This window comes from Panthera pardus, unplaced genomic scaffold, assembly GCF_024362965.1.
Source record: "Panthera pardus isolate Hobbes unplaced genomic scaffold, ASM2436296v1 HiC_scaffold_10, whole genome shotgun sequence".
Taxonomy (NCBI): domain Eukaryota; kingdom Metazoa; phylum Chordata; class Mammalia; order Carnivora; family Felidae; genus Panthera; species Panthera pardus.
Genome location: NW_026526655.1, coordinates 28,551,204 through 28,578,188, shown reverse-complemented (window position 1 = coordinate 28,578,188; position 26,985 = coordinate 28,551,204). Strand labels below are relative to the sequence as shown.

Below are 26,985 nucleotides of genomic sequence, written 5' to 3'. Positions count from 1 at the left end.
GGCATCACCAAACCCAAGGTTATCTGCATTTTCTGCTGTGTTATCTTGTAGTTTTATTGCTTTGCATTTTAATTTAGGTTTGTGGTCCATTTTCAGTTAATTTTTATGCAGGGTGCAAGGTCTGTGTCTAGACTCATGTTTTTGCATGTGGATGTCCAGTTGTTCCAGCACCATCTGTTGAAAAGACTGTCTTTTCTTCATTGTATTGTCTTTTCCAAGATCTTTGTCCAAGATCAGTTGATTATATTTATGTAGGTCTGTTTGTGGGCTCTCCATTCCACTAATCTGTTGGTCTGTTCTTTCACCAGTTGTCTTGATTATTGCAGCTTATAGTAAGTCTGAAGTCAGGGAGGCAGTCCTCCAACTGCCTTCTCCTTCAATATTATTTTTTCTTGTCTGGGCTTCTCTCCCTCTCCTTTTCCCTCTCCTGGGGTCTCCTTTCTCTCTTACCTCCTCTACGTCTCTATGCTGCTACTGCCTCTCAGCTTTCCTCTCTTCTCATTTTCTTCTTCTCTCTCTTTGTCCCTTTCCTGTGGGGAACCAGGATGGGGCACAAGAAAGATGGTGAAAATGTAAATTCTGCCTCTAGTACTTTAATTGGGGTGACAAGTAACTCCTAAAGCTCCCTAGACCCCGGGCTCCTCGTGCATAAAGCCTGGCCCCTCCTTCCTTCCTTCTCCCTCCTCTCTGCTGTTGATTCTCAAATCACACCAAAGGCTTTACAAAACAAAACCTTCACAACCTCTCCAGCACTCCACTCACATAGGACGTTTCTCTGATTGTATTTACTTACAGTTTATCTAGAAGCTGTCCTTCACTCTTTCTCAGTACACCGAATAGCAGAAGCTGACAGAACACAGGTGTGAAAGAGATGGAAATTTCAAGCATTAGGTAGAAGTTTTGAGTGGGTGGCGTAGTTTAGCTTTCCAGTAAAGTAGATCTTGTTTTGGAGCTCTGCCTAGCTCATAATGACTCCTGGGCCCCCAGTGGCAGCATCAACTAAGACTACAGACCACCTTTATCCATCCGGGATTCTAAGACCTGAAGACAGTTCTCCTGACAGTCTTGCTGGGGATATGCAAAAAATAGATTCACTTTCTCCATGATCCAAATTTCAAAGTGCAGTTCAACCATAAGGTAACAATCTGTAAATGATTGTGCTTTTTCCTAACAGCAAGGGGAACTGGGCTTCTTTTCTGGGTCCCCTCCTGGACCCAGACAACTGAAAAGGGAACGTGTTTGGGCGTCTCCTCCAGCCCAGTGGGTTCCCTATGCACCTTTAGACTGTTGGCCTCTTCATGCCCACGCACCCCCTTGTAGGAGACAAAACTTTGGATGGGATAAAATGTAAGCAACTACACCCAGAGGCCTAGGGTTGATAGCTTTTTATTTTTATCCCCATGATCAAATTGCCTTTTCTCGACCACCTCCCCAGAGAATAATGATGGAAGGGTGCTTATTGTATTGTCCCTTCTGTTTTTTGGAACTAGTCCATGTACTAGGTCATAGCAGAAGCAGCCACCTTGGTACAACATGATATCACCCTGGGCCAGCAGGCTGGGGACGTAGTTCTCTCCACAGAGCGAGAAATCAGAATGGCTATTGGACATCTGTTATTGTGATCAGCCCAGCATCCATGTCCCATTTGGCTGGTAGCAGATCCCTTCTGCTAGTGGTCAAGAGCCCGGCCTTTGTGGCCTGGGAGTCTAGGTCAAACCCCAGCTCTTGCAGCTTACAACTCTGAGGCCTTGACTAAGATGCATTCATAAGTGCCTCAATTTCCCCACCTATAAAAGGGGATAAAGTGCCGATTCAATTAGTAAACAGACATGATGCTGAGTTTAAAACAATTTAACTTATCTAAAGTACCATACCCAACAGTCAACTTCATGTAGCATTTGCTCTTAATATGTTTGGGGTAGGGCTGACCTTGGCCCTGGCTCCAGGCCTAGGCAATGAGCATTTCCTTCCACCTGCCTGTGGGTGGTCCAAAGGCAGGCATGTGACCAAAGCTGGGCTTACCTACAGCGGTTCCTGAGACCTGCTGGGACTCTCCAAAAAGTAGAGTGTTGGCAAAGGATATAAAGTCTGGAGGTCCTGTTGGTCACCTGGTCCCAAGAGGGCTGAGCCAGCAGAGGGGGGGGGGGCTGCCTCTTACAGTGCCCTGTGACCACCAGGATCCAGCTGGCTGGGAATTTTCAGTTATTTGAGCTGTTCAATTCCCTAATTAGCTTAAGCCAGGTTGAACTGCTTTCTTTTGTCCCCTGCAGAAGCAAAACAATCCTGATGCATTCAGTCTGGGCTGGACCCTTGAACAAAGGAGATGTAAAGTCCATCAGCATGGTGTGCGTGGAGTGTGTATGGGGTTGCAGAGAACAGCTGGGGGCTCTCCTGTCCACAGCCTTTCCTGGCTGCACCTGGGTTCCCAGGGCCCATGGGCCACAAGTGTAACCTGAAGATACATTCCCTTCTCTTGCTTAAGCTGGCTTGAGTGCCTGATGCACACAAGAGTCATGATGAGTAGTATGTTTTCTGTTGTTTGTTTTTAGAAAGTGCAAAGTAGACCGAATGTAAACATTCTATAAGATCCCGGTGTATAATTTAGCCATATCTAGCTTACTGTCGTACTTGCCAAACAACAGACAACGATCCTAGCAGATGAACATGTGTTTGAAAGACAAAAGTCTCCTCTCCACACTCACTGTCAACAGATGACCAGAGTTAGCACAGACTTTGATAAATGTTGGTGGAATGGAAGCATGATCTCCGGAGACATCTTTCTGCCCATTCTAGGAGGAAGAGGTGGCCCCTCCCTATACCAAAAGTGCCACCTCCACCGCAGTGCAGTGCAAGAGTTGGGAGGTTGGGAGGCACCTGGGTGGCTCCAACTTCGGCTTAGGTCATGATCTCACTATTGGTGAGTTCGAGCCCCTGTCCGGTTCTGTGTTGACAGCTCAGAGCCTGGAGCCTGCTTTGGATTCTGTGTCTCCCTCTCTCTCTGCCCTCCCCTGCTTGCATGCACACTCTCTCTCCTCTCTCTCTCAAAAATTAATTAAAAACAAACAAAACACACACACACACACACACACACACACACACACACACACACACACACACACTGGAGTACTGTGGCTGACTCCCCAGCCAGCACCCCGCCACCCCATGGGTCAGTGCCCTGTCTTGCTGGATGACCCTGCCACCTCTCCTTCTAGAAGCCCACTGCCATCACTCGGCCCGCACATGATCTTTATAGCCATGCATTTTAGCGGCTCTCCATTACCTACAAGTTCACTGCATCAAAATTCAAAGACCTCATTTGTTTTCCTTTATACTCTGCCTTGTTCCAGAAAATATTTAAGGCAGTATCTCTCTCTCTCTCTCTCTCTCTCTCTCTCTCTCTCTCTCTCTTTTTTAATATTCTCCATGATCTCACTATAAAACTAGACCTTCAAAATAGTTTTAGAACTCAAACCAAATTATTAGCTCAGTTTGGTCCTGTCATCTGTTGGTTTGAAGGGGATCTCTCCAGGGGGCATCTACTCTGTGCTGGGCACAGGACTGCAGTTGAGACCTCAGTCTTAGGGTCTTAGGTTCAGCTGGGCCTCCAGCCCATGAAGTCAGTGTATTAGTTGCCGAGAGCTGCCATAATAAGGGACCACTAACTGGGTAACTTACAAAACACAGCCTCCCAGTTCTGGAGGCTGAGTCTGAAATCAAGGTGTAGGCCACCCATAGCCCCTCCAAAGGCTCTCTGGGAAGAATCATCCTTGCCTCTTCCAGCTTCCTGTGGCCCGTGGCCTTCCTTGCCTCGTGGCAGCGTACCCCAGGCCTCTGCCTCCATCTTCGTGTGGCCGTCTTCGCCCTGGGGCTCTGTCTCCAACTCTCCCAGTCTTTATAAGGACACCAGTCATTGGATTTAGGGCTCACCCTAATGCAGTACGACCTCATCTTTAAGTAAATCTGCAAAGACCCCATTTCCAAATAAGGTCACATTCACAGGTCCTGGGTGTTAAGGCTTCAGCATATCTTTTGAGAGGACACTATTCAACCCATAACAGCCAAAGCAGCAAGAACAAATGAGGACAAAAATTCAACGAAAAATGTTTTTTTAACTCTGGATTTGACTAAAACTCACCATTTTGTAGTGGAAACTGGAATAGGATAGTGGTTGAGAATGTGGGTTATTGGATCATAGTGTCTGAGTTGAAATCCTGCAAAGATCTGTTTCCTTCCTTTTGTGAAAGTAGAATAATAGTAATGCCCACATCATTGGACTGTTTGGAGGAGGGGTGGTCAGTGAGCTAAAACATCAATCACCACATACAATACCTGCATGTAATCTTTTTAAAAAAGTTTTTTTAATGTTTATTCATTTTTGAGAGAGAGTGTGAGTGGGGGAGGGGCAGAGAGAGAGGGAGACACAGAATCTGAAGCAGGCTCCAGGCTCCGAGCTGTCAGCACAGAGCCCAACACAGGGCTCAAACCCACAAACTGTGAGATCATGACCTGAGCCAAAGTCAGATGCTTAGCCGACTGAGCCACGCAGGCACCCCTGCATATAGTAATCTCTTAATAAGACCATCTATTATTAACTCAGCAGTATTTGACTATTCTGGTTTACTCTTTTCCGTTTCTCATTTAGAATCTTAAAATTTCCAAAAACAAGAACACTTTAAATAAATCCACTCTGTTAACAGCCTTAAATCAAAACATTATTGTGCGCTTAGGCAGGTCTTATCTGTCATTTTGTAAATGGGCTACTCTGTGTTCCCCTTCTGTTAAAGCAACAGGGATTATAAATATCAAGTTCTTTTGACATTGGATTCTATTACAGTGAATGATCTGCTCACATGGGTAACCCTCTATGTGAAGGTAAAATGGACTATAAATATCAAGCCATTGTGGCATTGTATAGCCACTGCAGTGAACAGGAAGAGAGTGGCCACTTGATTTATTTAAACTGAAATTTGCCATAATGATAGCAGCATGAGACAACACCAAGCCATCACCCAAGTTCAAGAGCTGTCTACACAGTATGCAGTTAAAATGAATTTTGTTACCGTGAAATTTCACCTGTGATGATTTTTTTCACTAATGTGGGCCAAGACAAATTGGTTAGACTACTAATCTCCTAAAAGTATAAGCCTTCAGGGACTGAATGTTGTGAAAGCAAATTGGACACATTTTTCTACCATTCTTGAGAAAGCATGGAGTTGAGAAAAGGAACAGAAAGTTGAAGAAATTTCTTTAAATTTATTGTTAATGTTCCTGTCCGTATTTTTTAGAATGCTTGATTCTAATCCAAGCTACTATGATGAAGGTTTTGGGTTAATCTTTTATTTAACGTAATATAGATTAGTATTATAGTTGTACTATAACCTCATTTTAAAGATAAAGAAATTGAGGGGCGCCTGGGTAATACAGTCAGTTGAGTGTCCAACTCTTGATTTTGGCTCAGGTCATGATCCCAGGGTCGTGGGATGGAGTCCGCATTGGGCTCCTCGCTGAGCAGGAAGCCTGTTTGAGATTCTCTCCCTGTCTCCCTATGCCCTTCCCTGATGTGTGCACACTCTGTCTCTAAAATAAAAAAGTAAAAAATTTTTTAAAAGAGTAGAAAGATAAATTGAGACATAGACATTTTCAAAAGATTTTTTTTTTAACATTTATTTATTTTTGAGAGACAGAGAAAGAGCGTGAGCCGGGGAGAGGCAGAGAGAGAAGGAGACACAGATCTGAAGCAGGCTTCAGGCTCCCAGCTGTCAGCACAGAGCCTGATGCGGGCTTCGAACCCACAAACTGCGAGATTATGACCTCAGCCAAAGTCAGATGCTTAACTGACTGAGCCACCCAGGTGCCCCTCAAAAGATATTTTTTAATCTGAGACTCTTAATTGCTATACACTAGAGTTTAAAGTGTTATCAGAAAACACATTGCCTTTAACTTCTAACCCAGTAGCACTTCTCAAACATTTTGGTCTCGAGATCCTTTATGCTCTTTAAAATTATTAAGGACCCCAAAGAACTTTTCTTTGTATGGGTTCTATCTACTAATATTTATCATATTAGAAATTTTAAGTTTTAAGAAATTAAAACTTAACGCAGTGGGGCTCCTGGGTGGCTCAGTCAGTTAGGCGTCCAACTTCAGTTCGGGTCATGATCTCACGGTTCGTGGGTTTGAGCCCCGTGTCGGGTTCTGTGCTGACAGCTCAGAGCCTGGAACCCGCTTCAGCTTCTGTGTCTCCCTCGCTCTCTGCCTCTCTCTCTTTCTCTCTCTCTCTCTCTCTCTCTCTCAAAAATAAGTAACCATTACAAAAAATTAAAAAAAAAACCCAACACAGTAAATTATATTGTTAATTCATTTTAAGGTAACAATTTGACTTCTGTTACACATTACCATCACAGCAATGACATCATCGTGTGTAGAGCACTTCTGGAAGACTCCATAGTATACTCTTGAGAGAATGAGCAAAATACCAAACATCTTAGTATTATTATGAAAATAGTCTTGATCTTGTGGATTCTCTAGAAGGTCTCAGGATTCCCCAGGAGCTGAAGGCCAGACTTTGAGAACCATTCATCTAAACCATTCCTACATCTGCATAGCAAAACTGTGTTTTTTGTCCAAACTACTGCTTTTAAGGAATAAATAACAAGAATACTTGTAAAACTCTGAGCTTCTAACACTGAATATATATATATATTAGATATGTTATCAATTTTCCTGTTCTCTTTAACATGGAAGCAACATAGGCAACACAAGAGTTTGTGTCTGAGGGGACTCTGGAAGCTGGTGTCCTGGGTTCTAACCCCAGGTCTGCCACTTAGCTGCATGGCCTTGAGGGGTCATGTAGCATCTCAACCTCAGTATCCTGTCTATAAAATGAACAGGCTATTCCCATTGACCTCAGAGGCTTGCTGTGAGGATTAATTGAAATAATCTCTGTAAGGGAAGGGCTTTCCCAGCCCCCTCCCAGGTAACTTGGGGCCGTGTAGCTGGGCTGTGGCCACTAGGATGAGGGCCATGTCACGTCCCTCACCCCAGAGCCCTCTCTTGCCCATTTCACACCCTCAAAGGCGGACAAACTGGAGGAGCTGGATTTCTGAGTCCCTGGATTGTGACGTGAGCAAGAAATAAACCTTTGTTGTGGTAAACCACTGAAATTTTGGAGTTTACTCACCATTGCAATGTTTGTTGCCTGGCCTCTCTTCACTAATACACAAGGACCGGCCATGTGAGTGGAAGGAGAGGACTCTAAGGGGGTGACATTTCAATGGAAGTTTAAAAGATTAGTTGGGGTGCCTGGGTGGCTCAGTCGGTTAAGCGTCCGACTTTGGCTCAGGTCATGATCTCGTGGTCCGTGAGTTTGAGCCCCACGTCGGGCTCTGTGCTGACAGCTCAGAGCCTGGAGCCTGTTTCAGATTCTGTGTCTCCCTCTCTCTCTCCTCCTCCTCCACTCATGCTCTGTCTCTCTCTTCCCAAAAATAAATAAATGTTAAAATAAATAAATAAATAAATAAATAAATAAATAAATAAATAAATAAATAAAATAAAATAAAATAAAAGATTAGAAGCTTCAGAGAGTAGATTTGAAGGAAAAGGCTCCCTAAAGGTGGGGGCAGGGAGGCATTCCCAGCCACAGAATAGAAAATGCAAAAGCCTCCCTCACCCCCGCACCCTGACCCCCATCCCCGGCCAAGGGGAGAAACTTTCCAGAGACCAGCCTCAATCAAGGGGGACATGGCATGAGACCACTGTGAACACTAAGTCCCACTGAAACCTTTGTGGTCCCCAAACCCCACTAACAGCTCGCAGCAGGTGGGAGAAACGTCTCTGCATCATCTACCCAGCCCCTCTGTGGGAGCCACAGAGCCCTGCGTGACACCGCGGGGTGAGACTGGCTGCCCTGGATGACACTCATCTACACTCAAACAGTGACAGTCTTAAGCACATGCACGAAGCCTAAGGAATAAAGATCGGGTTGGTGTCAGTAAAAGATAAGCGTATATAGTCCTGGCATTACCACATTCACCACCGTCCTTCTCAAGTTCTGTAGCTTCTCAGTGTCCAAGTTTTCATAGGGCCTCACTGCTGCAGAGCAGAGGGGAGCCACCCAGCATTGTGCTCTGAGGGAATGTGCAACATAATAGCAACGTGTGGGTTTTTCATTCTTCCAGGGAAGGAATACCTGTTCACAGCCTTTTGGCCCGTGAGCCCCATGTTCTCCTTTTTCAGCACAATGGAGGCAGCAACTTGGGGAGAAGTTTTCAGTGTTGCCTCCCGGTGGGTTTCGAAAACACAGCTATGGTATTGAAAGAACTGCTGAGTAAATATCTGTTGAATGAATGAGCGAACGAATGAATGTTACGATTCAGAACCAGAACCATCATACCACATTACTGCCTACCTTACTTCAAAGGTGTTTAGTTCAGATTCCACTTATTAGACACTTCTGAGTCAACGGTGCCTAAGAGTTCGTAACAGCTTTCATCTTTTACACGTGTTTTAACAGCCTGGGGTTCAGCAATACCCATGGGGTGGTGCCGTTTGGGTAAGGAACTGTTAACTTTATCTTTTGATGATTCTGGGGAAAGAGATGGAACCATTGGCCTTTCATTTGCCTGTGCTTGTTAATTTATGTGTAACCATCAAAGTGGATACATTTTACATGCGATCAAAAGAGGTCATCGGGGCACCTGGGTGGTTCAATCCGTTAAGCAGATGACTTTTGGCTTCCGCTCAGGTCATGATCTCACAGTTTCATGAGTTTGAGCCCCGAGTTGGGCTCTGTGCCCGCAGCTCAGAACCTACTTGGGATTCTCTCTCTCCCTCTCTCTCTCTCTCTCTCTCTCTCTCTCTCTCTGCCCTCCCTCTCTCATGTAAATAACTCACAGCAGCGCCCCTCCTCAGAAGACGCAGGGCATTTGGAGTTTCCTGATGGGTGTAAGGATGTTTTCCAGGTGGGATGATGGAGGTAGAGTCACGTGCACACGTGACCAGGGAGGATGGGGCCCTGAGGGTCCAGGGCAGGACGCAGGAAGCTGTCCACAACCTTCAGACAGCTTTGGCCTACAGAGGCCTTTTGTATCTCCGACACCATGGTGTTTTGTTTTTTTAGTTTTATTGTCAACATTTAAGAGTAGGGAGGTATCAGGTAAAAATCAGGGTCTCGGGCTTTCTTTAAAAATTTTGAAATATCTGGCCAAAGTGGGTCCAAATGCCCAAGATAGCGACGAGCTAGAGCTGAGCTGGCCCTGCCCTCACTGGACGGTATGCTGTCTCTTCAGTTTGCCGCAATACCCACCCCCCATCCCCATTCCTTATTGCTTTGCCCTTAGCTGCCTTCATTCACTGACAATACTGTTGGGGTTTGTGAAAGGACCCCAATAAATAGCATCTCTGCTGTTCCTTGGGTCCTAAACAAGCTGAGAAATAAGACAGTATATAAAACTGGAAGCAAAAAACGTCTCCTTTATTTACTGAGAACGAAGCAGTTGGAAGGCATGGCTTATGTCAGGCAAAACCAAGCTGACTCAGCTGGCTGCGTTCAGGGGTCGCTGGATCAGGACAGGCCTCCCACGTCATTCTTACAGCACGGAGCAGCCGCAGAGAGCTGAGGTTCTGCGTGCGCGCCCGCCCCCCAGGAGAAAAGGGACAGAACCGATCCACATGTCAGGAGTTTTGTCTTCGCAGAACGTGTCTGAGGGCAGAGAGCATGGCAGTCAGGGAACTGCCAGAGGAGGGAGGGAGCACTCCTCACTGACCTGGCCCTCAAAGGCACTGGGGCTGATGAAGGCTGGAGGAAGATTCCTTGTCTTGACAAGCTAAGCATAGAACTCGGGATGTGCTCCCATGCTTGTGGTGATTTTCTTCAGGGGGCCCTTAGATCAAGGTAAGTAAATGTGGCAACCTTCAGCAACCATGGAAACAAAGTTTCTGGAAAGAAAGAAGCAGCACTCACCATCCATCTACTGGGGTAAATCAACTGGAATGAAGGGCATTGAAAACAAGAACAATAGAATAAAAAGACAAAGAACTGAAAGGGAATCCAAGATGTACTTTATGATATAGGCACTAAACTTGCAGGAAAACAAGAGACAGCCCCAACATAGACTGGCCACCAGTAGAGTCTGGGGGCCAGTCACGGAGGCATAAGCTTGTTCATTGAGTGCCGGTAAGAGCCACACACATTCCCAACCGTGCCAAGTACGTAACGTTAACCCCTTGAGAGATGAAGAAACCGAGGCCCCGAGTGATTGATTCGATGGGGCCAGTGGAGGGATTGCAGGGCCAGTGTCAACGGCTCCAAAGCCCTTTCCCTCTCCCTGCCTGTCCTTTTGGCCAAGAGTAAGCTGCTTCCCCGAGTGCAGGGGCAGGCTGAGGCCAGCGAGGTGGCCAAGGCAGGGCCTTCAGAGAGCTGCAGGGCTGGAGTCAGAGCCCTGACAGGGCTGGGAACTGCAGCCTGCCCTGCTGCTGGCCGTGGCCTCTCCCTGCTGATACGCTGGCTACCTGGGGTCTGTGATGCTGTGACCTGACCTTTCCCACCCTCTGGCTGCCCACTCCCCACAGAACAGACATGGGGAAAAGGGCATGAAATCGGCCTCCACACACACGGTGTTTGACCCTCTGCTCCATCAGCAGCAAGTTTTCCACAAAAGAAGGAGAGCTATGGGGCACGATTTTGTTGTCGGGGCTTCCTTGACTCTTGGTTTATTTGTGAGGCCGCCAGCATGCAAACCTCAGTCATACCTACACAGGGTCGTGTTCACTCAGTGGTTCTCCAAGAGATCAACTAGGGAAAATCCCTTAACAGGGAATGTTTTTAGAAGGAACATATGGGGAATCAAAAAAAGGGCTAAATATAAACCTGTATTTACAGAACGGAATAAGGAGCAATGGAAAGCCGAACAGAAAGCTGGATGGAGAAGTTTTCTCCTAAAACAGGTTTTTTCAGTGGGTGTGAGTGTGCATTTTGCAGTATATGTGAATTTGTAGAACACTAGAGTTGCCTGTAATTGAACAAACAAACAAAGAACAGCTTCTGATGCCAAAAATAGTTCTGATGCCAGTCATATTATGGACGTGCCTGAGGCCACTAACTTCATCAGAGATAAACCCCTGTGGGGGGCGCCTCAGTGGCTCAGTCAGTTGAGCATCTGACTCTTGCTTTCGGCTCAGGTCACGATCTCATGGTTCCTGGGATCAAGCCCCCAGGTCAGGCTCTGCACTGACCGAGAGGAGCCTGCCTGGTATTCTGTCTCCCTCTCTCTCTTTGGCCCTCCCCTGCTTGTGCTCTTTCTCTCAAGATAAATAAACATTAAAAAAAGAAAGAAACCCACTTGATTGTATTACAGACATAGACATGATCAAGTGGAGCACAGACTTTTAAAATAGAAGTTCCAGGGGTGCCTGGGTGGCTCAGTTGGTTAAGCATCCGACTTCAGCTCAGGTCATGATCTCATGGTTGTGGGTTCGAGCCCCACGTTGGGCTCTGTGCCGACAGCTCAGAGCCTGGAGCCTGCTTCGCATTCTGTGTCTCCCTCTCTCTCTGCCCCTCCCCTGCTTGTGCTCTGTCTCTTTCTCTCTCTCAAAAATAAGTGAACATTAAAAAAAAAAAATAGGAGTTTCATATTAAGGGCATTTTTTAGGTAGCTAAAGCAACTCTGAGAAATGAGTTACATCATTAATGCTGAAAGAAAAACGAAGCAAACCCTGAAGTTAGGGCACGTTGCAGGCATGAAAGAAATTTCCATGGCCCAATGAGGGTGAGGAGGGAATGAACAACTATGTATTGAGCAGCTACCACATGCTGAATGGGTGACAGGCATCCTCTTGTTTGACCTTCATGATGTTGCTAAGATGAGATGATTTCTCCCCTCCCTGGAGACTGAAAAACCTCAATATCAAAAGTTATATTGCCAGCATACGGCAGGCTTGCGATCCAAAGCTAGTTCCAATCCAGTTGTCTGGCTCCAAAGACCCTTGCCCTTTCAGATACCGCATGGCCCTTCAGGGTGGCATCAGCAGGCCCTGGGCCTGACTTTCTCATTCCTTCTCTGTACAGAGACTTCACATGTTTGCACAATAAATACTTCACTCACTTGGATCATTCTGATGCAAAATCTAACCTCAAAGCGTGGGTCCTCATGGTGCTTCTACTTCACTTTCCTTTACTCAAATGTCAAGGCAGTCTTTGAACAAGCAGATTAGCCACTGATTGCTAGATAGCAGAGAATAAGTAGAGCGAGAAAGGCTTCTGGTAGTCCGGCTTCTCTGGACTTGGCCCTCATAGAAAGTTTGCATCAGAGGGCACAGCATTCATTTTACTGAACAGTAGTTTAAAGTGCCCGTCTAGGGGTGCCTGGGTGGCTCAGTTGGTCAAGTGTCCAACGTTGGCTCAGGTCATGATCTCACAGTTCATGAGTTCAAGTCCCACATTGGGTCCTGTGCTGACAGCTCAGAGCCTGGAGCCTGCTTCGGATTCTGTGTCTCCCTCTCTCTCTGCCCCTCCCCCGCTCACACCCTGTCTCTCTCTGTCACTCAAAAATGAATAAACGTGAAAAAAAAAAGTGCCCATCTACAGCACCCCATAGAAAGTGCCTACTTATACAGTCAGCTGCTCGGCGGTAGAGGAGGTCTAGCTGCCTAAGAAATGTATAAATAGTCCACCTGCTCAGACAGGAGACAACCCACTTTCCTGCAAGTACCCTAGAGGGCTACATTCTAACGTGCAGAGCCCAAAAGACAGTATCACTGAGCAGCAAGAAGGAACATTGGAACTGCCAGTTCTCTATGTCTTTTTAATCTCACCCTTTAAAATTTCGAGTTTCATGTAATAGGTTTATATGTACTTAATACATGCATATTATACAATATGCATATACACAATACATGCATATTATACAATATACATATACACAATATTATAATACATGCATAGATTTTGTTAGTAGATGTAAGCTGGAAAAACATGCTTGAAAATTGCCAACATAGGTGCAAAACCAAAAAATCTTGGGGCCTCTCTGCCTAGAGGAAGGTGAGTATCAGAGGAGGTGGTGACAAAAGCTTGCCCCTGGATTCCTAAGATCCAAAAAATAAACTCAAATAGCTTGGGTCACGGTGCAGGGAGAGGTGAACCTGCCAGAAGCAAGGTACAATTGGACGTCTCCCTGCTTTTCTTTTTCCCACTGAGGATGATACCCTGTGAAACTGCCTGAGAAGCAGGTGGATTGTGAGTCAGAGAACTGCCCTTTTGTTACCTGAGTAGCCCTGGGCTGTGGCCCCCAGGACACTGAGAGAGACCAGCCCTCCTTCCCAAGCAATAAATTTTGCTGGTCAAAGGAGCAAATAATGAAAGACATTTAAAAAGTTCAACATCACTTGTCCTACAAGAAATGTGCATTAAAACTAGTAAGAATACCCTGTTCTTCAACCATCAACTACATAGATTTCAACAAATCAGTAGTCGGCCAGGGTGCAGAAACAGGCAATCCCATGCACGCCCGGTGGGTACGTAAATGGGCGAAAACTTTCTGTTGGCAATTTGAAAATACTGACCAAGAGTTTGAAAAATACACAGATCTCCCTAACCATCAATTTCTCCTCTAGGCACTTTTTGAAGAAAATAATCAGCTTTGTATAAATAAAGGTTTAAATACATAAAAGCTTATTTTTTTTCTCCACTTTTTAATTCTACACACACTGGTATCTTTTTTGAGGCAGACTCTGTGCTAGATGCTGTCACACAACAAAAAAATAAAATAGGGCTCTGCTCTCCTAAAGATCATTAATGATCATTATTACAGTGTTACTTATAATAGGCAAAAATCAGAAACTGACAAAATGACCAAAATCAGTGTTGTTTGTGGTTTTGCAGTTATGAATTCCTGTGCAACCATTAGAAACTATATCGTAGAAGACACTGTAAAGTGTTCACATCAGGTGGTTTGGGGAAAAAAAACAGTTATCAAAACTGTGTGTACATTGTATGTCTCATCACGGCCTTGAGTGCCCAGAGAAGGGTCACAGTTTAGCCTAGCATTTGAGACAGAGGTAATTTAGAATGAACAGACTTCTTTTTAGTGAGAAACAAAATAGAACAACAAAGCATTGGGAAATATGCCCATCATTTTTCCTATTTCATGAATGTTTTCTGAGGATGATTCAAGGAGAAACTAGCCAAGCAGGCAACAATGGCATTGATGGAAGATTCTCAGAGGCAGTAAGACTGTGTAAGGAACTACTGCCCAACTAAAAATAAGTATCTCATCCAATATTAAAAAGAATCTCCAGCAAAATCAATAAAAAGTCCCTAAGAGAAATGGGCTTGCTCAGACATTGTTGGTACAAGGGCACCTTTATGACAAGCTTTCGAGAAGGCACTTAGCAGTATCTATCAAAACTCTTAATGTCACTGCCATAACCTAGCAATTTTGTCTATAGGGATATACCTATAGGAGTATTTATACCTGCATGAAAAAAATTTAATATGGAAATGGAAATTAACCAGCACATGTATAATGGGAGTCCACAAGGAGACAGAGAAAAAAGAAGCAGCAAGAATACTTGAAATAATGGCTCACATTTCCTAAATTTGATGGAAAAGATTAATCTGCACATCCTAGAAACTCAACAGACTCTAAATGGGATCAACCCAAAGAGATCCACACAGAAATACATCATAGACAAACTCTCTAAAGCCAAAGATGAGAGAATCTTGAAAACAGCAAGAGAGAAATGACACATTATGTACAAGTGACCCTTCGTGAATTAACAACAGACTTGCTCGCCCGAAACTGGAGGCCGGTAGTCCATGGGATGACCTATTCAAAGTGCCGAAACAAAAACAACAGAATTGTACATCCAGCAAACTACCCTTCAAAAATGTACTACTGAAAGACATTCAAATACACAAATATAAACAGAATCCTAAGATAATTTGTCACTAGTAGACCTGCCCTGCAAGAAAAGGTCCAGAGAGTCCTGAGGGCTACATGCAATGACCCTGGACAGTAACTGAATCCACGTGATGAGATAAAGATCTCACCCTTGACCATACTGAGTACTAGAAATATGGAGAAAAAGGCCAGACATAACAAATTTCTGGTTACCTTATCACCTTCTTACTCGTCAAGCTTTACACGCTGATTTTTAAATGCGATATCCAATAAATACCCAGTTATATTGAATCAGCCTGAAGTTCCATTTGGAGAGGTGATGACCCATACTTGTTTTGACTTGGTGGCAATTGGAGCTTGGAGCTAACCGTTCCCTTTTGTATGACTTAGCACAACCCAAGAAGTAACACCAGCAATAATAACATCATCATGTTACAATGAAAGTCTAATTGGGAGTATGAACAGAAGTGCTAGTGGCCAAGGGCTCCTATCTACTAGTTATGTCTTATTGGAAAACCTGACCCAAGAATCTGACAATCAAAGAGGATTATCTTTCATTTTACCATTATTTGTTCACAGTTATTCCATCTGGCTCATATAACCGGAAGAAACTTGGCATCCACATCCAACTAGAATGACCGTCAATTTTCAAAACATCCTATTTTCTCTTTGCCAAGAACAAAGTGACAACTGATCTCAACGTGGAAGTACTCATCATGTAAAACAAATGACTTGAGCGGGGAGTATTTTTTAAGAAGATAGGGTTGGAAGAGCATTTTGATGTCAACAGATATCTCAAACTGTGTTCTAACAATATAATTCATAATTTTTGTATTTGTCTCTGAATTTTCCCTTCAATTTAACAAATACTTTTTGAGCACCTGCTGTATAAAATAGAATGAGCCAAACACTAAAAGGCTACCAAGCTATATTGGTCAGGAAATGGCTCTAGCTCTATAAGAAAGAAAACATCAGATTTCAGTGGCTTAACCTAATGGAAGTTAATTTCACGCTCACTTAAGAGCTCAATGATGCTGTCCTAGGTCAGCAGGCAACTTTCTTCCACCTGGTGATTCAGGGATTTGGGCTCCTTCTGTCTTGAGCTCCTGCCATCCCCTAGCACATCAGAATCTTTGCTTCAAATTGCCTAAGAGGTAGGAGAGTAAAGAAAGAATGCACACTTCTTAAAACACCCAGCCCACAAGCGACACCTGTCATTTCCACTGGCATTCAACTGGTAAGAACAAGTCACTTGGGCAGACCTGTATGTAGGATATTGGCCAATATGGTCCCTGGCTGGATAGTCACTTCCTTGCAACAACTTTATACTCCGGAAGAAGGGGAGAGTTCTGTTATTCCTATTGTGTAAGATGTAGTTTCTATCTTCAAAGAACCTTTGTCAGAGTAGAGAAAAAAGTCCACTGGAGAGAAATGTCATGCAGGAGGTGGCATTTGGGATGATCTTCGATTGACAGACCTGCCAGACCGTGTTGGTAAGAGGGGCATTCTGGATGGTGTGATTGTCACTAACAAAGCATGGAGGTGAGGAGGGAATGTTGGGTAACTACTTTTCCTGGAACATAGATTTGCATAGGGGAGAGATCAAGCTTAAAAGTTTTGTTAGGTCACGGTTATGTAAGGTCCTGAATGTCGGGATAAAGAGTTGGAATTCTATGCTTCCTTTATCATGATTATCATGCATTTTTAACACAAAGTTTCCAAAACAATGATAGCATTAATCACCAACAAGTAACAGTCACAGACCAGACAATACATTCACTGTGAAAGAATTTCATTTTTCAAATGGTAACACTAATGACAGCATCATATTACATTCACAGGCTGTAAAAGATTTCAAAAGTTTGCATCTGTTCCCATGTGTCTTGCTATTTGCAAAATACAATCCAAACATTTCCATTTCACCCTTGCTCCTTCACCCAGGATTATCTCACATAGTTATCTAGAGACGCTGAGGGTAGCTTTACAGGCTGGCATCACAAACCAGCAGGCACCTCCCCTCGGGTGGGGCAGAAGACCTTTCCCAGGGCTGTGAGGTCTGAATACTGTTGACACAAAACGAACAAACATTTTTAGAATCTCTAAAAAGTAAGAAAGTCTTATTTGAGCCCAAGTTAGGACAGCTGCCCAGGAAGCACCCTCTTTACAGGGAAGCAAGTGCTCCGGAGAATGAACAGTATTAACAGAATTCTATGCTTTTTACATCTTATGAAAACTCAAAAGATTATAGATGAACATATAAGCAGGAATCACAAGTTCTAACATCAAGGAATGCGGGGAGTGGGAGAGCATTGGTCGATATTGTAAGGACAGGATGGTTTTCCTCTAGGGCACTCGCTGACAAAGCAAATGTGCAATATGTGCTTGGTGGGCCATAAATCAGTCTTTTGGTATAAAGTTTATGTACATTCATGCTGACTTAGAAACTAAAGTGGCTTTCCTTATATGTCAGGTCTGTAGAGAGTTTTTCTCTCGTCAATACCAACCCCAGTCACTACATGCTCCATAAATGGGATTTCCCTTCATCTTCATCAGGCATTGTAGTTACAATATCAGGATCAACGCTGACACATAAATCATACTGGAAATTTAACCGGCAGAAATATTTTGTCTAAAAACATTCAGATGCAAAGGGACAGGAGGGGCACATCCAATGACGTTGGGGAGCTTTAGGAAAGCAGTAACTGGACCAGAAGCTGAAGTTTTTCTATAGGCTTAAATTTAGGTTTCTAACTGTAGTGTCGTGTGAGTCGTGACTTTGCTGTATATCCCTGTGGCTTTAAAGTTGGCAGTGGCTTTAAAATATACACAAATGGGCCGTTTAAGAAATTCTGATTGCAGGTGGGCTCTGTCTTCATTGTGCTCACGTATCTTCCCTTTTTGGAATGAGGTAGAGAAAAAGAGGCAGACAGACAGACTACAGAGACGTGCAGCCTTCATCTTCTATAGCATTTGTTCTTGAAGCTCTTTGACCTATGTTGTTACCTGGTACTTATTTTGTTGACTTTCATTTAATGTAATGTGATTATTGCAAAACTTTTTTTTTTTAATGTTTTATTTATTTTTGAGAGAGAGGGAGACAGAGCATGAGCACGGGAGGGGCAGAGAGAGAGGGAGACAGAATCCACGAAGCAGGTTCCAGGCTCTGAGCTGTCAGCACAGAGCCCGACGGGGGGCTTGAGCCCGTGAACCACGAGATCGTGATCTGAGCCGAGGTCGGACACCCAACCGACTGAGCCACCCAGGTGCCCCTGCAAAACTGTTTTTAAGCCATTGTTACTTTGGTTGAAAATAGTCTAAATAGGGGCACCTGGGTGGCTCAGTCAGTTGAGCCTCCGACTCCAGCTGAGATCCTGATCTCAGATTTGTGAGTTTGAGCCCCACATCGGGCTCCTTGCTGTCAGCACAGAGCCTGCTTCAGATCCTCTGTCCTTGCCCCCTCTGCCCTTCCCCTGCTTGTACTCTCTCTCAAAAATAAATAAACATTAAAAACATAGTCTCAATAGGCATGATAGAAGCTACAGTTTAGTTATACAGAGCTCTTAATATTATATGCTCAACCTTATTTGCCTCATAAAATGAGACAATTAAAAGCAATAACTTTCACAACAATCAATATGTTAATGAGTTCACATTCATAACCATTTCTCCCATCATAAAATAAGCAAAAGATTTTTTAAAATATCTAAAGTTGGTGAGGACATTGTGAGATGAACACATTCATTCACTGATGCTATTGATTTAAATAAGCACAAACTTTCTGGAAAGCAATTTGGCAAAATGTATCAAGGGTTTAAAATGTCTATTCGGGGGTGCCTGAGTGGCTTAGCTGGTTGAGCATCCAACTTGATTTCGGCTCAGGTCATGATTCCAGGGTCATGGAATCTCTCTCTCTCTCTCCCTCTGCCCCTCTTCCCCACTCATGCACACTCTCTCTCTAAAATAAATAAATAAATAAATACATCTATTCCATTTGTCTCAATTATACACACACACAGAGCAGAAAACATTCTCCATGGTGTGTGTGGGGGGGGGGGGGGTTGGGGGGGGGGACATTAATGATGGTTATCCCTTGATGATGGGATAATAGTTTTTACTTTGGAATTATATTTAAAAATTTTATCCCCACTGAGAAAGTATTATTTTTATGATTATGGTAAAAATTATTTCCATCATTTAAGAATATTTATAAAGAATTTTAATAAAATAAGTATAATATTCAGAACAATACCATATTTTATAAAGAATATATCAACTTACTATATTTGTACATGTGTATACATACAAATATATAGTCATTTGTCTAATAGATACATCTATTTTCTAAGGCCGAAAATGAGGTACCAATGAGCTAAGTCTAAAATCATGTTTATCAATAAGTGTTAGGGTTGTTGGAATATGAATTATGGATTTAAAATCTTTCTCATTTAAATTTTGGTTTCTCAGCACTGAGCTTGTACTGCTTTTAAATTCAGAAAAGAATGCTTAAAAATCAAATAGAAAAATCTCTGAAGAGCATGATTATATCATTTTATTCACTGTAGTCAGGTCAGCTTCCTCATTTGTAAATTGAGGGGATTAGACTTGATGTTCTCTAAGGTATCTCTCAGGCTTAAAAGATTCTAAGGCTGTGAACCGTATAGCACATACCTAATAAATAATTATCAAAACAACAACCATGTCTATTGTAAATCTAAAACAACTCTGGCCTTGAGGTTCATGATATAACAAAGAGAGCATGGCCTTAGCATTAAAAGTAACTTGGCTAGCATCCTGGCCGGGTGTCACTTCCCTCATTAGAAAAATGAGGGTAATAACTCTTCTGTCAAAGGATTGGAAAAGGGTTGAAAAGTGGCAACAAATCTGAAGGCCTTTGCATGCTGGCTGCCTTGGAGTAGATGCTTCCTAAATGATACTTTACACAGTAATCCAAGACCTGGTCGTCTATCTGCCAGACCGCACTGGACCATCATCAGTTTGTAGTCCCTGGATCTAAACTCCCATTTTGGACCCTGCATCAGAAGCAGAGGGTAAGCTTTGTGAGGGCTGAGCCATTTCAGCTTTGGGAAGTTGAGACAGCGGTTCAGGTGGGACCCGAATATGGCAGGCCATGTCACTGGGTCTCTGGAATTCTCTTGTCCTGTGGGAAGAGAAGTGGGCAGCACAGGGAGTCAAAGCACAGAGGAGAAGCCTGGTTATGTGTTTGCCTCCGTGCTGGCTTGCTCACCTGCCTGCCAGACCTTCTTCCTTCTTCCCTCCCTTCCTTCAGAAAATATTGCCACTACGTGGCAGTCTCCATGGTTGGCATCAGAGTTTGAATATTAAATAAGATACTGACTCTGACCTTAAGTAGCTTATTGTCTGGTAGGAGAGACAGATAATAAAAATCGCAGACCCACCTCATCAGCCCTGCACACAGGGTAAATTGATGGTCCAGAAGTGAGAGAACACAGTGGTTGGAGGGAAGAGTGCGCTTCAGGACGTGGTGAGAGAAGTCTTACCCAGGACAATTCCCTCAAGGTAATTTTTCTTTCTGGCAGGGATAGATTTTGCTCCAGTAGTCAAGATGCGTTTGAGGTAGGGAGGGGAGCACCCTGTCAGGAACAACATGTGAAAAGATCAAAACACGGCTCCTCCATTAGAGGACCTCATGAAAATGAGTTCCCCACAGAGAAGCATATGAGGTACAGAGAGAAGGGAAATGAGGCTTGCAACCAGATCATGGGGGATGCAGACCAGGCTTAAGAATTAGGAATGACAACTCAACAACAAGAAAACAAAAAACCCGATTAAAGAATGGACAAGGGACTTGAATAGACATTTCTCCAAAGAAAACATACGAATGGGCAACAAACATGAAAAGATGCTCCATTTCAAAAGTCACCAGGGGGTGACAATTAGTGAGGATAATAGAAGTGTTGGTGAGGATGTGGAAAACTTAAAACCTTTGTGCACTGTTGGCAGGAATGTAAAATAGAATAGCCACCATGGAAAACAGTATGGCAGTTCCTCAAAAAATTAAAAATGGAATTACCATATGATCCAGCAATCCCACTTCTTGGTATTTATCCACAAGAATTGAGAGCAGAATCTTGGAGAAGTATTGATACCCCTACACTCACAGCAGCATTGGTCACCATAGCCAAGAGGTAGGAACAACCCAAATGTCCGTCCATGGGTGAATGGCTAAGCAACATATGGTAAACATGTACAATGGAATATTATTCAGCCTTAAAGAGGAAGGAAATTCTGACACAGGCTACCACATGGATGAATGTTGAGGACACTGTGCTAAGTAGAATATACCAGTAACGAGAGCACAGATACCGAATGACCCCATTTATGTGAGGTATCTAAAGTTGTCAGGCTCATAGAAATAGAATGGTGGTTGCCAGGGACTATGGGGAGACAGAAGGAGGGAGTTATTGTTTCATGGGTACAGTTTCGATTTTGCAAGGTGAAAAAGTTCTAGAGATTTATCATCACACAACAATGTGAATATAGTTAACACTTAAGTATTGTACACCGAAAAATGACTAAGATGGCAAATTTCGTGTTATGTGTTTTTGACCACAATAAAAAAGAGAGAATTGGAAACAGTCTCTTGCAGGCAGTGGACCATTCCCTGAAGCATTTTAAAGCTGGGAGACACATGGCCACACTTGCATTTTCCGTAGTAGCCTCTGGGGAAAGCGTTTTCCAGATTAGTGATAGAACAGACTGGAGCCTGGGGAGACCAGCTGGAGGGACTTTGAGGGTCCAGACATGGGCTGATGAGAGTGTGACAAGCTCAGAAAGAAACAGGAAGGAGATGTGGCAGGACGAAGGAATGGAGGTATGGCTGGGAACACTATCATTATTCCGCCTGCGCAATTCTGGGCATTGTCCAACTTGGTGTGTTAGTATATTGCCCAAAGAGATCGTGAGGACTTCCTGTCAGGAATCACATTAACTGCTTGTGGTTGTTCTCTATGATTCTGAGACAGGGTCCTCTCCCCACTATAATTCCCTCTCTTCCTTTTTTCTCTTTTTTCTGTTGTTTTTTTTAACAGTAGCTCCGATTCCCTAGTACATCATCTTTCATATTCAAAGTTGCAACTCTCCTAAAGCCAGCTAAAGAGAGTCTTAATTCAGGAAATATCTCTGGAAATTCGGTAACTTTCCATTTATTTCTCTTCTATCTGATTCTAGGGAATTTTCCAGTGATTATATCATCCTCCAGAAATGCATCCTGGGTGAAAGCTTTTTGAATCTCCACATTTGAGAAAAACCATTGTAGTGAATGTTTCCCTTCATACCAATGCATTAACATGTGATTTCTGGAGACTGGGTGTGTCCCAGTCAGTGGGCGTCTTGAAGGATGAGGCCACCCTCAAAGTCAGGTGCTGGAGGTCAGGATACTTTCCAGTGAGGGACTCTGTCAGGCATACCATGTTCTCAACACAATTCATATTTTGCCTCAACAAAATAGCATAGTTCTTTATGTTGTTGGCTTTTGGAATTACTTATGAAATGTGGACATCACTGAATACCAAAGGCCAAGAATAATTTCTTCTAAATTAATCATGAGTGACCTTGGTAAAATAACATTGCTCATTAAAATCATATTTAATATTGCAATTTACAAATTATCAAATTTCTTGTTTTTGTCCTTTGATATTTCATTTATTGCTTCCAAGCTTAGGTAAATTACAGTTCCTCTAAAGATATCATAACTACTAGTTTCTGTTTTCTGCTACTTTGCTATGACTTGATTTATATGTTTAACTGTCAAATCTATCTAAAGTGGGTTTTTTGGTGTAATGTAAATTAAATCATTTTTCAATATTGCTAGCACCAAGAAGTAAATCCAAAGGGAGTTTTCCTTCTCTAGAAAGCAGATCATTTGCATGTTTTGTAAAATGCTTAGCACAGTATAAATTTAACCCATGGGGAAAAAATGTTTTCACTCCACATCTCCCTTGGAAAATATTTGAAGTACAGCAGTCATATACCTAATTTTCTTTGAAGGAAATTTTGGATAGAATCCAGGAAAACTACCCTTTGTAAAACAGATGAATGTTTCATCTGAAAACTTGGTCCACTTACAAAAATTAACTGCCAAACATGTTTAAGTGACTGTGTTAGTTACTGTGGTACAAATTATATTCAATAGAAGTTTCATGCTGAGAAAAACCATGAAATACAGAAGATGAATGCCTTCACTGTGATTATTCTCTTCAGGAGCTAGAAAATAACTACTTAGAAAGATTATGCATGAGGGTAATTGCCGTTTAATGGAGAAAAACTGAGGAAAATAATTATAAGAGTGCAGAAGATATTTCTTAACCATCTGTCACTTAAAAATAAGAAGAAGAAGAAAAAAAGAAAACAGTACACTTTCCAGAAAGACTTGGATGTGATGCCAAAAGGCAATACTCTGATGCTACACGCACAAAAGGACTTCCTGCGAAGAATTCTGGGATTAACTACATGTAGATGACTTCTAGAGCCATCGCCAATATGTGTTTTACTATTGCAGTCAGTCACCTTTATTTGGCATTTCTACGTAGCCAAGGTGGGAGAACACACGCAACTGAGATGTCAGTAATTGGAAGGAGATGCCAATAGAAAGACATTTCCTCCTACCGGGAAAATAAAAGTAGGGCCAATGGAGAAAGGCAACCTTTGAATTTCTTATTTTGTTTAATGCATTGGAGAAATTTTCGTAACCTAATAAAGGTCTATATTTATGGGGCTAGAAAGGCTTTATTCAGATGATATTTTATTGATGTTCTCTTCTGTTGAAGCTGGGATTCTTAAGTATATTCTTAAGATATTAGCCCCTGCCACATGCCTGTCAGTTCTTCTCCCCTGCCTCAGAGGAGCTGACGCTCTGGAGGCAGAGGAAGGAGCAATTCCGTGAATTATTCAGCATGACTGGTTTGCTGTTGTTCAATAATATAGGATTTAATAACCAGACAAGACAACAATACAAGAGATGTTGTGAGGCAGTATGTGATTAAGGGTGCAGCTGGAAGTAATCTCTCTCTCTCCTCTGAATTTCCAGAGCACTTTATCTATGCCTCTTATGGCACTTGCCCTTTTCTCACTGATATCACTGTTACTTTCTTTTCCCCATACTAGAGAGTGAACAACTGGAGGACAAACTCCAGGTCTGACTCGTCTCTGATCCCCCTGACAGAGCCTACACCTGCCTAGTGTTGCTGCAAGTAGACATTTGTTATTTGAATCAAACAAGGAACACAGAGAATAAGTTATGAGCGTGAAGGGGATGAGGTGAGATGCGTGGGTTTGTGTGAAGATTCTCATGTCGGACAAAAATAGATTTAAAACAATAAATGCTGGAAGCAAACATTGTTTTTAACCTCTGTAGCATCCATTCATCCTTTTCGTGTGGAGAACACATTGATTTTCTTCTGAGGAACCACAGCTCTGCTATTGTATGTCCTTGGTTGGACTGTGATCAAGGGGGCCTACCCTTCCTTGGCCTGGATAATCACACTCTCATGGAGATAGAACTCAGACAGAACAAGGACAAAAATTGCCAGTGACTCATCCCAGTGGTAACCTATCCACTAGGATAATGGAGATTGGCCATTCGGCTGCTGTTTCTTGGCAGATTAAAGATGGCCACTCATTCTATATCAGCCTTCTCATCAGGAGGCAGAGTCTATGTTCCTTTCCTTCAATCTGGGCAATATGTCCCTTCCCTGATAGAATAAATGGAAGTGACCATGTCAGTTTCAGTGCCTAGGTCTTCACAGATTGGCAGCTTCTGCTTCTTGTCTCTTGGAAGGTGCACTCTTGGAGCTCTGAACCACCATTTAAGTCCAGCTACCTGGAGGCCGCCATGCTGTGAGGAAGCTGAAGCTAACCACCTGGAGAGATCCTGTGGAGAAACATGCCCAAACAGCACCCAGCTCTCCTAGCCATCCTGGCCCAAGTGACTAACCTGTGAGTGAAGAATCCTTCCCATGACTCTACTCTCAGAAGCCATCTGACTATAACTGCATGAGTGACCCCAAGAAGAGCTTCCCAGATGAGTCCATCAAACCCCAAACGATGAGAGATAACAATAAGTTGTTGTTTTAATCCACTAAGTTTTGAGGTGATTTGTTACACAGCAAGATAACTAGAACACATCTAGACCCTGCTTTTCAGAATACTGTTGTTCAGCTTTCCCTCAAATGCTTCAAAAGAGTCGTCTTCTCCTCCGTTAGAATTATAGTACTGCCTTGTGTTCCTGTAACACGGTCTGATGTTCATAAGCATGCTGATGTGCATCATCTCATCTGTTCTGTACCTCAATTTCTTACCAAATGAGAATACAAGGTACTTTCATCATAGGGTAGATATGAGGACAAAATGAATACCTGTAAAGCACTTCAAACATTGTCTAGGACATGGAGCACCTGGGGGGCTCAGTCAGCTGGGCATCCGACTCTTGATTTCAGCTCAGGTCATGATCCCAGGGTCTTGGGATTGAGCCCTGGATCGGGCTCCATGCTAAGCGTGGAGCCCGCTTAAGATTCTCTCTCACCAGGGGCACCTGGGTGGCTCAGTCAGTTAAGCATTTGACTTTGGTTAAGCGTTCTGACAGTTCGTGAGTTTGAGCCCTGCATTGGGCTCTGTGCTGACAGCTCAGAGCCGGGAGCCTACTTCGGATTCTGTGTCTCCCTCCCTCTCTGCCCCTCCCCCGCTCACTCCCTGTCTCTCTCTCTCTCAAAAATAAATTAACATAAAACAATTTTTTTTAAGTCTCTCTCTCTCTCTCCCCACACACACCCCTCTGCCCCTCTCCTCTGCTCGTGCGCTCTGTCTCTAAAATTAAAAAAAAAAAAAAAAGGGGGGGGGGAGGGGGCGCCTGGGTGGCTCAGTCGGTAAGAGTCCTACTCTTGACTTCAGCTCAGGTCATGATCTCATGGTTTCATGCATTCGAGCCTTGCGTAGGGCTCTCTGCAGCGTGCAGTCAGTGCGCAGAGCCGACTTGGGATTCTCCCCCCCCACCCCTCCCCTCTCGCACTCTGTCTCTCTCAAAGTAAATAAACTTAAAAAAAATGGCCTAGCACAAAGTAAATACTTAATGAATATAGCTTTTGTTATTTTTAAAAAGTATTAATCCATATAATAACCCCATGATTTGCAAGAGACTGTTCAGCTTAAACAGGTCAAGTGCAAAACTGCCAACTGGCCATTCACTATTGGCCTGCTCAGTTGAAACAAATATTTGAATTAGTTTCAGCCATTTACAAACCTGATAGACTATCTAGAATCCTGTTCTTTTGTAAAAAAAAAAAAAAAAAAAAAAAAATGGGACAGTCTCTTAGCCTGGGCTAAAGAGCTGGGCCTGCGTTCCTGCAAGGCACCTAGTGGCTCTTGCTGACCAGTGAGTTCCCACTTTCCGTGGGGCCCGTGCTGTCTGCCTCACCATTGCCCCCACACTCCCTACACTGGTTTGAGTTTATAACTCAAGGAAGACAGCAAAGACAGGAAAGAAGAAAGGAAGGAAGAGAGGGAGAGAGGAAGGCTGATTTCAGCCCCTGGACGTGTTCTTTCGGACTATAGCTACATTGGCAAACATTGTAATAATCAAAACATGCTTTATTTGGTAGGAGGATCAAATACACCTTTATGAAACGAGAACCTGTTTCAATCATTAAGACAAAACAAATGTTTGATTCGGAAAGTGTTTTCATTCAAATGCTTGCAAAATATAATTTCTTGCCTGGGAGATGCCGTCTCTCTTTAGAGAAAACCATGGGGAAAATGTCCAAGAATGTCGCGAAGACAGGCCAAAATATTTTGACTTGAAAAGAAAAGATGCTTTTTGTGGAAAATTTTTGTTTAAATTACTTAGTTCTCTTTTGTAATCTCACTTTTCTGTGTGGTCTCAGTATTACATTTACACCCCCAGAGTTTTTGGAAAAGGAATCTATGTGGAGGGACTCTGTACTCTTGCAGTAATTAAAATCCTTTTAGGATCCTTTGACTTGCTGCTTTGTTCTAAATTACAGGAACGATTTAACTTTCACATTTCATCACGTGGGAGCCCGTATAGCCTGAGTTTCAA

At 43.2% G+C, this 26,985-nt stretch overlaps 1 long non-coding RNA gene across 1 annotated transcript in view; it reads left to right on the top strand.

Annotated features, from left to right (window-relative positions):
• LOC128777994 (uncharacterized) overlaps nucleotides 1-25,015 on the top strand; it is a 28,442-nt gene extending 3,427 nt beyond the window's left edge. The window contains exon 2 of the long non-coding RNA XR_008423270.1: nucleotides 24,712-25,015. This is a non-coding gene — a long non-coding RNA (uncharacterized LOC128777994). The remainder of the gene's footprint in view (nucleotides 1-24,711) is intronic.
• The last annotated feature ends 1,970 nt before the right edge of the window (nucleotides 25,016-26,985 follow it).